At 45.9% G+C, this 10252-nt stretch overlaps 1 protein-coding gene across 4 annotated transcripts in view; it reads left to right on the top strand.

The window, feature by feature from the left end:
• The first annotated feature begins 3395 nt into the window (after positions 1-3395).
• Positions 3396-10252, top strand: part of LOC146798257 (inositol-trisphosphate 3-kinase B-like) — an 856729-nt gene continuing 849872 nt past the window's right edge. Inside the window, exon 1 of one of the 4 annotated variants that reach the window (XM_085625536.1) lies at positions 3396-3515. The gene's annotated coding sequence lies outside the window, so the exon portion shown is untranslated. Of the gene's footprint in view, positions 3516-3597; positions 3736-10252 lie in introns of those variants that run through there. The other 3 variants (XM_085625539.1, XM_085625537.1, XM_085625541.1) reach the window with 3 other exon arrangements.

Below are 10252 nucleotides of genomic sequence, written 5' to 3'. Positions count from 1 at the left end.
ATCTTCTCATTAGCACAGCACCACCTAAACACCACCACCTCAGCATCAGCACAGCCCCGTCTTAGCATCAGCACAGCCCTACCTCCTCATCAGCACAGCACCGCAGCATCATCTCAGCATCAACACGCCACTACCTCCTCAGTGCACCACCAACTCAGCACCAGCGCAGCACCACATCAACATCAGCACAGCACCATCTCAGCATTAGCACAGCACACTCTCTGCATCAGTGCACCACCACCAGCGCAATACCACCTCAGCAGCAACTCAGGACCCATGCAGCACCACTTCAGAATCAGCGCAGGACCAACTCAGCATCACTCGTCACCTCCTTAGCACCAGCGTAGCACCACCACCTCATCATAACTCAACACCACACATCATCACTCAGCACCACCTCAATATCACTCAGCACCATCTCATCAGTGCACCACCAACTCAGCATTAGCACATCACAACCTCTGCATTTGCATAGCACCATATCCACATCAGTGCACCACCACTTCAGCACAACACTACATCAGCATCACTTAGCACCAGCTCAACACCACCCGAGCACCAGTGTAGCAGCGCCACCTCAGCATGACTCAGCACCTCCTCAGCACCAGTGCAGCACCACCTCAGCATTAGCACAGCACCATCTCCGCATCAGTGCATCACCACCAGCTCCTCACCCAAGCAGCCCCACCTTAGCAGTAACTTAACGCCAATGCAGCACTTCAACATCAGTGCAGCATTACTTCTGCACAGCCCCAACTCATCACCCAGCACCACCTGAGAACCAGCTCAGCACCACCTCAGACCCAGCGCAGCACCACCACCTCAGCCTCACTCAGCACCATCTCAGCCCTACTCAGTACTACCCAGCATCATTGAGCACACCTCAGCATCACCTCGTCATCAGTTCAGCACCACCTCAGCATCAGGGCAGCACCACCTCAGAACCAGCACAGCACAACATAAACAGCACAGCACCATTTCTGCATCAGTGCACCACCACCTCAACAGCAACTCAGCACCCATGCAGCACCACCTCAGCATCAGCAGAGCATCACCTCAACACAGCACCACCTCAGCACCAGCACTGCACCACCACCTCAGAATGACTCAGTGCCACAGCGTCACTCAGTACCACCTCAGCATCACTTAGCACCACCTCAGTAACATTCAGTATCACCTCCATACCAGCACACAACTACCTCAGCATCACTTAGCACTACCTGAGTTTCATTCAGTATCACCTGAGCATCACATCTGTACCAGCACACCACCACCTATGCACCACTTCAGTATTACACCGCACCAACTCAGTGTGCCCTCAGAATCTGGCATCTGTTGATTCTCTCCTAGTGTCCATTTGCTGCTTGTGTTGTAATTCAGGTACTATTTCTCAATCTCCACCCTCCTATTGTTCGTGTCCCTTCATAACAAAAAAAAGTTATAACAACCAAGTATTACATCAGGCCGGAGGAGGTTGCCAGCATTGCAAGGACAAAAAAAAACTAGAAGACCTTTTTTGATAACATTTTTTTAAATCATTCCATTGTACACAATGTCTTCTTTAAACTCCACTACATAACGCTCCAAAACACAAAATACCATTCCACATACTTACACTCCATTACACAGTCTCACACCACATACTTCCAATACACTCAAAAATCCATAATTACAATCCACATAATACAACTGCACATAATACCACATAGTTCCACGACACAAATTCACACCACACAGATTCACACTACACAATCCCACAACTAACCAGTCCAATCCAGCCCACATAATTGGTACACACCACATACATCCACTCCAATCCATAACACATATGTTAGAGAAATTTACATTTACAATGCCAGTAGCTCCAACTCTTTCCTTTTTTTTCAAACTCATAGATGTGATGCTTAGCTCCTACCTATTTGTTCTTTTCCGTAACCACAAACGCAAAGCTATACACAAAGTTCCATGCCACAGAATTCAGCTCCACACATTTCCAACCCACACCACATAATTTAACACCAAACCACAAAATACAACTCAACAACACAATGACACAACACCACATACTTCCAATCCACACCACACAATTCCTACATCGTGCAGCAAAATTCAACTGCACACCACATAATCAAACTGCACAAGTTACCACTCCACACAATCCCACAACATATAATGCCACTACACTGAATGCCACAAAATTGCTAACCATATATTTCCACAGCACACCATGCCACATAATGCCACTACACAAATCCACTCCCCACCACACAATTACACTCCACACAATTACACAACTAACTAATCCAATCCAGCCCACATAGTTCCACTACACACCACATACACTGCATAACACATATGTAAAATACATTGCCATTTACAATGTCAATAGCTTCAACACAAATAAACGCGAGACCGATTGCATTTCCAATGCTTGTAATTCTTTTCATTTTACCATATGAATTGCTGCATGGTCAGTTCACAGTAAAAAAAACATTGTAATGTACAGCTCCGTTGCTGGCTCGAAGTACCTTGGGTTCTTGGAGAACCTACAAACCCTACATAGCTCTGCCACCAGAAGGTATTTCAACAGTTAGTATTTTTGGGCGAAAATGTGAGGGATGCACACAAATGACCCCTTGCTGAATCCAGAATGTTCTCTACTTTTCATAAATGTATGGCTTTCTGGGATCTCCCACGGGTTGTGCACCTGTTTCCACCACAAACTGTAACGTTAGGAAAAAAGGACATCTTAGAAAAATGATAAAACTGGTAAAAAGTTGCATTTTTGAGACGTGTGCTTGTTTCTGAAAACTGGGAAGATGGTGGTCCAAGCACAGCAAACCTTCGCTGATGCCATTCTCGGGGGGAAAAACCAAAAAAACAGACATTTTCTTGTGCAGCACTTTTTTTTTTTACATTTAAAACAAAAAAAAGCTACTTTTTGGCTATTTTCTCGGTCCCCTCCATGGGAATTCACAACCCCTGGGTAACTTTGGAATCTCCAGTATGTCGGGAAAAAAGGGATGCAAATTTGGAGTGGATACCTTATGTGAAAGAAAAGTTTTGAAGGCGCAAGCGCAGAGTACCTCAAAAGCAAAGAATACGCTTAGCGTGTTACAGGGAAAAGGCTTAGCAGCCAAGTGGTTTAACCAAGACCGTGATTTAAAAAAAAAACCACACACAGCGACCAGCACCTCCGGCAAATAGTCACAATAATCGTAAGTGTTACGAGCCAACACAGTCTGTGGGTGTGACTCAATGTTTCTTCTCTCTGTAATAATCGCACATAGCAGGAGCCATTCTCCTACATGCCCGACAGAGAGCAGTACAGATCCGCTGTAGCTACTTAGCTTTTTTCTTTGGGCTAGTTCTCTTTCCTGATCGGAAATAATGACATAGAACGTGTTCAAAAATCCTCAGCACGAATAACAGAGTAGTCAGAACTTCGACTGCTCCAGTGCGTCCTTATCCCTCCCACAGCACCTCATCGCCCCGCGCCTCCTCTCACCAGCAAGGTACGTACTGAGAACCCCACTCGTCATGTCCTACAGCCTTGTCGAACCGTAGCACAGAACGGGGCTGTTTTGAGAAAGGACACGCTTCTCTTCACAAAATGTTGCATGCACGCGCTTTCAGCATTAGAAAGTTGAACTGAAAGGACGTTCTTAGCGCTGAATGAGAAACGGGTGGAACGGGCGTTTGAGAGCGTAGCCCCCACCAAAAGCAACCTAAAAGGTATGTCCAGTTTGAAGGGGTCGTATGATTTATGAGCCGTCACACTTTTGGGAGATAACTTGTCTCAGATAAGGCACCAGCCGTAGTTTGAAGTAATATGGCTTAACCAGTAAGAGAAGATAAATCGACTAGTGGTTAATTATAGGTCTCAGAATTAGCACCTTGCCCCTAAGTGTTGGAGGGGTGTTCCGCACGCTGTACACATTACTGTCAAGTTTTCGGATTGATTATGTGTGATAGATACTTCTATGGTTTCAGTGTTCGTGAGTGTCATTGTATTAACAAATGTGTGACCCTGCGCTTGATAGCGCGAGGACCTGTACACAAATTGTACTTTACTCTAGCTCCTACTGCAAGATGCACCCGAATAAACGTATGTGTATGCCTCCTGAACAATATTGGGGGATACCATCTCTGGGCATTGCTCCACTTAACTAGACCCCTCTGCAAAGAAATATCCAAAGACTGCTCTCTGTAGCTCAACTAGACAGTCTGGCGAATGCATCACCCAGGGCTTTGAGTGGGCTGGGTCTCACCGGTGCTGAGCACCGGCAGTTTTTTTAAGAGGGGCACGAAACGGGTCCCTATCGGGTTCTGTTTTGTGCCCTGGCACAGGCGGTTCGTTTTTTCCGGACTGCAGTGACAGCAGGCACGTCGATGTGCGTGTGCTCACACTGCTCACTTCTCAGTAGTGTCCGCTGCTCACACTGCTCCAGTGGTCGAAGTGGGGGGGGGGGAAAGTAGGGGAACTGTGGGCGGAGAATCAGTGGGTGGGAATAACCCGCGGATGGGGTCAGTGGGCGGAGTTAGGGGTGTGGTCAGGATTGGCAAAACATCCCAATCTTTAGTATTTGTTTGGCATTTCACTGACCAGTTACAGCTTATTATGTTATGTAATACAACCAATAGATACACATGATTATTTAACGATTAATATGAGCTATTGACATTAAAATAAATTGACAAAGTGGGATATGTTTCTAATCACAGAATGTCCCAAATATGATTAAAAGTGGAAGCACAATCCATTTGTTTCCGAGCCATGGAGTTTCTTTCGTCAGCAATGTACACAGACAATCAATTTTACGTGTGTAAATCACTGTATAGGAAATGTTACATAAGACAAAGGACTACAAGGTGTAGGAGTCACATGACAACCATATTAGTAGGCAGTATAGTTTAATAGTGATTGATCTGGAGAAACACAAACTCAGAATTTACAACTTAATACCATGATTGGGGGTAGTCTTTAATAATCATTATTGATTTCTATCCAAATGAACACTTTTTGCAACATTAGGATAACCAAAGGCTTAGGGAAAAAACCATAAAGCTCTAGTTTATACCTTGCAGTTTGTATGCAGCTCTTAGATGACAGTCAATAGCTGACTGTTCTTTGTTAGGATTTTAACTTGTAAACTGTAAGTAGCAAAAGGATCTTACTGACAAAAGCAGTAACACACTGACCTATTTTAAATATGTGCACTTTGTGATGGGCATGGTACATTTTCTTTGCAGCAGGCATATTAACCCTCTGCACTATATTTCCATGAGTCAAAACTTCCACTAGACAAAACTCCGATCTTGCTCTAGGAAGAAGTTTACTCACCGGAGTTATCATGACATTTTTAATATTGCCGAAAATTGCTGTAGGCCAGGAAGGAGGCAGCAAGTGCTTTTAAAACCATAATCTACAACGCCCCCACTCAGTCAGCACCCGTTGCAGTCACACCAGTCACACCGCCCTAGAGCCAGCTCTTCTCAGGGGCCCTGTGACCTCTGTCGCTCCTGGGTCTGCTACTTCGTAGGCCTGTCCACAAGACTAGAGGTGAACTTCAGTATGGATTGTGGTGGGCAAGCCTTCAAGGTGAACCCACACTTGCCACTGCTAGGGTCCACCTGCTGGTGCTAAGACACCAGGGCTTTTCCGGTTTTGCGGGGCCTTCTAAGGTCTAGGATGGGAATGTGCTCCCTCAGGAGAATGGTCTGGGGGACTGGTCTTAAAGGCTGAACCTGGTTCCCCCAGTTCTAAATTCGGCAGCTCAGCCCCCGTGCTACATCCGCTCGCTCACTGAACAACATACTGCCCCACTGAGAGAAATTCCCACTGCCTTCAACTACAATCCAATTTGACCTGCTATAAATAACTGGATGCGACTCAATTCAAATTACGCACTAGGCAAGAGCAATATGCTGCCTAAAGGAAAAAGTAACAACATCCTGGAAAAAGCAAACACTCATAGGGAATGAAAGATTAAATAAAGCATGTGAAATGTAAGCAGGAACAACATGGTGAACTTAACGCTTTTACACTCACCATTCAGAAAGAAAACAGTATTTTTGCCTGAAAACTACAAGGCCCAGAAAGGACCCATTTCAATGTCCACTGCTTATATGCTTACAAGACGTAAACAGTATTGTTTAAAAAGACCACATTCGTGAACACAAAGCCACCGTACACATTTTGTTTACCAATCCACCCATCAACCAGGTATTGCAGTACTTCCAGGTTTGGCGCACTTCCCCACCGGGGAAAACAGCGCTTCACTGGCAAACTCGGTAAAGTGACCCTAATGTTTTTGGAGTTTGAATAAAACCAATCTGGCCACTTTAAGAACACTCCGTCTTGCTCCATTTAGTTATTGATTTTTCATATTATGAACCTTTTATTTCCGAGGCTGCACTTTGGAATAGGAAAATGTCAAAACGGCATTTCCAGCAAAAGTTGTTTTCTTTTTTGCATCCATTTCACAGGGGAACAAATGAACGACAGGAAGAAAGAGAGGGTGAGAACCATTTCTTGAGTCACGGTTTTCGGTAAGTGAGGAGGAGTTAGACAGACAGAGAGGGAATAAGAGTAAGAAAGAGGGGGGGGCAGCTGCCAGCGGCAGAGCAGAAGCGGACACCTTCCTTGTCTTGTCTGGGCAGGAAGCAAGAGACGGAGAACTTTTCCTTTCCTGCTCCCCGCCCGTCCCGAACAGTCACTAATGCCGAGCCTTCTCTGCGGGCCTTGGATATTTCTTGCGTCCTGGGACGCATGCTCAAAATAAAAAAGTAGGTGAATGATATCTATAGAATTAAAGAAGTAGGGGCACGCCGTGCCCTGCCGATCCCGCCCACTTTTACCACAGCATTGCTCCCTTCTCACTAGTGGAGAAGGTATGGCATGACGTCATGCCAGGTGAGTGTTGTAGGAGAAGGGAAATCCTTTAAAGAGAGTCATTTTCTCTCTGGATTTCCCTTCTCTTTTTGAAACTCAGGAGCAGCAAAATTTTCGTGGTGTCACCAGGGCCTTAAGTGGAAGCTTTTTCAATATTATTTACAAGCCATAGTTGCTGCTTATTTATCTTATGCAACTAACAACCATTGACAAAGCCAGTAGTCCTGACTTGTTGTAGGTATGGTGTTACTTGTTGTATCATATATTTGCATGCAATGACAGAAACAGCAAAATACAAGTCGGGCGACACACAATGCTAAGCACAGATTTTTAGCTTACGTGGTTTTAAGCCACGCCCTTAATTACATTGGCCACGCCCCTTTGAGAGACCCCCCCCCCCCCATTTTTTTCATCCCACTTAAATCCCTGGGCATTGTTGCAATGAGCCATCGGCATACTCCCCTTTACTCTATCAATCCCCTGTTTTTGATCACAAAAGGGCCCCTGTGTAGTATTTTACATGTTTTTTATGAATGGAATAGTGCTTTATCATCATGCAAGCTACTTAGCCATTTTTTTGGGTTCTTATAATGTTTACTGTTTATGTTTGACTTGGATTCTACGTGGATAAATAGACTTGCCACCAGGCGCGCAAAGCATTGGGCTAAAAGGGCTTTAACAGGATATACACGCTACAGAGGGGATTCACAGGAGGTGCAATAGTACCTATGCCTTTGTCAAAGACTACTGTGTGCTAACCTCTCATAATGTACTTCACAGAAGGCCTTTTTGTGTCTATTGCCCAGTGTGTTTAGTGGATGGACATATAATAGACTAAAGAGGCGGATGTTCAGCTTGGCATTATGCATGGACAGAACCTGGCACTGCGCTTACTGAAGCTTTCTGCTGCAACAGCATGGTATGCCCCCTACAGCTCAGAAATTTGTGGGGTCTACCTCTTGGTCATCTTTTCCTTCTCTGCAGGAGACAGCTTATGCTTGGGAAAACCTTGAGAAGAAGGGAGAAAGAGGACTGAGACCCACACACATTTCTAAGGCTCATTTGAAATGCAGATTCAAATGAGCTTCTCAGCTTTGGTGCTGTTCCTCAAGCTGATACATTTTTACAATCAGCTGGTTCCTACATCACCTTCTACAACTGAATGCCAATTTCAAACCAGCAAGTGTCATCTTGTGAGTTACCACAGTCCAGTAGCCTTGCCTTTTTTAATGTCCGCATGAAGAGTGGATTTTAAAGCTCAAGCTTGGTGCCAAGAAACAAAACTTGAAATTTAACACATTTATTAGTTGCCTTTTGCTTTTGCTTTTCTTCCCAAGCCCACTTTTTTCTTCCCATGAGCTGCAGTGTATTTATACTATTATTACATCATCTATTGGCTGTCACCTCAGCCTTAGCACTGTTCATCTTCCCCTCTATCCCTGCATGCCCACTCTGTGGGCATGCCTCCGCCCCCACAGCGTGAAGTGCTAGCCCCACCACCGTGGCTTTGACTATTAGCCTGTTAAATGGTAGCGGCACCTTCAGTCGATAACCTTCAAGTATTGCCCGGCGGTAATCGCCTCTTATACCATTCGATAATTAACCAACAAAAGAGGCAGGCGCCGGAGACTGGAAGGCAGGAAACAAAGTTTTATTCCGTCGGAGCAGAACACGTCAGATCGGACAGCAAGGTATCGTCTCGAGGTGCTCTACCCATATCTCTCAGGCCTGGCCTCTTATACACAGGTTTATTGCTTTATTACATGTGATACATTCTTGTTGAGACTTTGATGTACGGAAAGACATCCTTGGAATCCCCACTTCAAGCTTGTTCCCACACATATCTACAGTAGAAGTCCCCACCCCACCCACAGTAGGAGATGGCTATCACACAGCTGGACATTCCACCAATTCCCGGGGGTGTGTGCGACTGGTCGGGTCTCAGGGGGTGGGGACCTTGATCTACTGTAATCCCTTTGATGTGAGGTGTCTCCCTTGCAGTGGGGGCAATAAACTGCATCCGCAGGGCTAGGTGATGGCCTGGGATTGGTTCGGACAATCGTGCGCAGAGGAAGGGGGTTATCAAAGGGATGTATGACCATGTATGGGATGAAAGGAGGTGTTGGTCAGGCGCGGGATGTGGTTCCATGGCAGGTTCGCGCAGAAGGAGAGGGTTTATGGCCCATGTATGAGAGAGCGGGGGTGGCCGGAGCGCGGGGGGATGTTTGCAGCGCCAAGGGAACGTGCTGGTGATCGGCGAGGGGCAGAGGGGCCATGGTGCTTTCAAAATGGCTACTGCTTAAGTGAGCGTACGGGCCTGAGAGGGGACAAGGTGGCGCCGATTATGTTGACATCGCAAACCAGATTTTAACAGTCCTCCCTTTTCAACATATCTAGCCAGCTTGTCTAGCCGACATCTATCTTCGTTAAATTCTTAGCCACGACATCGTAAATGCTTTCATGCGTTCCTGTTTCAAAGTACAGAGTCTCAGGACAGACAGGAATAATCTGACACAATTGTACATAATTACATGTAGTTGATGTGATAGGCGAAGTGGTAGCGCATACAGAGTTACATCAGCTGCGTCATATGTCAGACCCGGAGATAGGTGGAGGGAAGCTTGCTTAAACACAAACCTGATACCGTAAAGAGTGGTCTGACAAAACAAGGAATATTACGTACATTACTTAAGGCCTAGACTTCGTGTGGATCAAACTAAACAGCATAGTCATGTGTACGGCTGATGCTATACAATTGTCATTTATACCCAGTTAATGTTTCTTAACTATTAGTGTGCAGTTGGAAGTGACCGATAAAAGACCTTGGGAACTTGATTTGAAGGATAGTCAATTCAAAGGTGGTTGGGAGAGCAATTTCAACTCAACATGAGTTTCGGTCAGGTGGAGCTAAGGTCCAGCTCAAATCCAGGTTTTCACGTTGCAGGGTGTGACCACTCTTTGCTCTCAGATCACAGTCCTGTTTTGTCCTGTTCCTTAACTGATCTTATCATAGGTACCTTGAGACGGGGTACCCGCATTTCGTTCCTTTTTCGTCAAGTCAAGTTCAAAATCCCATATGGAAAAGAGAAGGGGGGGGTAGGGACGTGCCTTGGGAGGCCGAGGGAAGAGGGGGTGGAGTGGGATCGGATCAAAAAGCGGACCAAGGAGAGCAGAATCTTTTAGCACTGAGTCCATCAATCGGGCTCGACGGGCTGGGACTTCAGGCATGAGCTGATCAGTGAGCAGGGAGCTTCGGGATAGCCCTTCTTTTTATCGCTTTCCATGCTGAGAATGGTGCCTCGTCCCGCCTCTTTTTGCTCCGTGGCTCCCCCTTGGTCGAGGCCATAGATGTTCCAT

This window comes from Triturus cristatus, chromosome 9, assembly GCF_964204655.1.
Source record: "Triturus cristatus chromosome 9, aTriCri1.1, whole genome shotgun sequence".
NCBI classification, from domain to species: Eukaryota; Metazoa; Chordata; class Amphibia; order Caudata; family Salamandridae; genus Triturus; species Triturus cristatus.
Note: the sequence above shows the minus strand (reverse complement) of the source record. Positions and strands in the feature narration are given on the sequence as shown.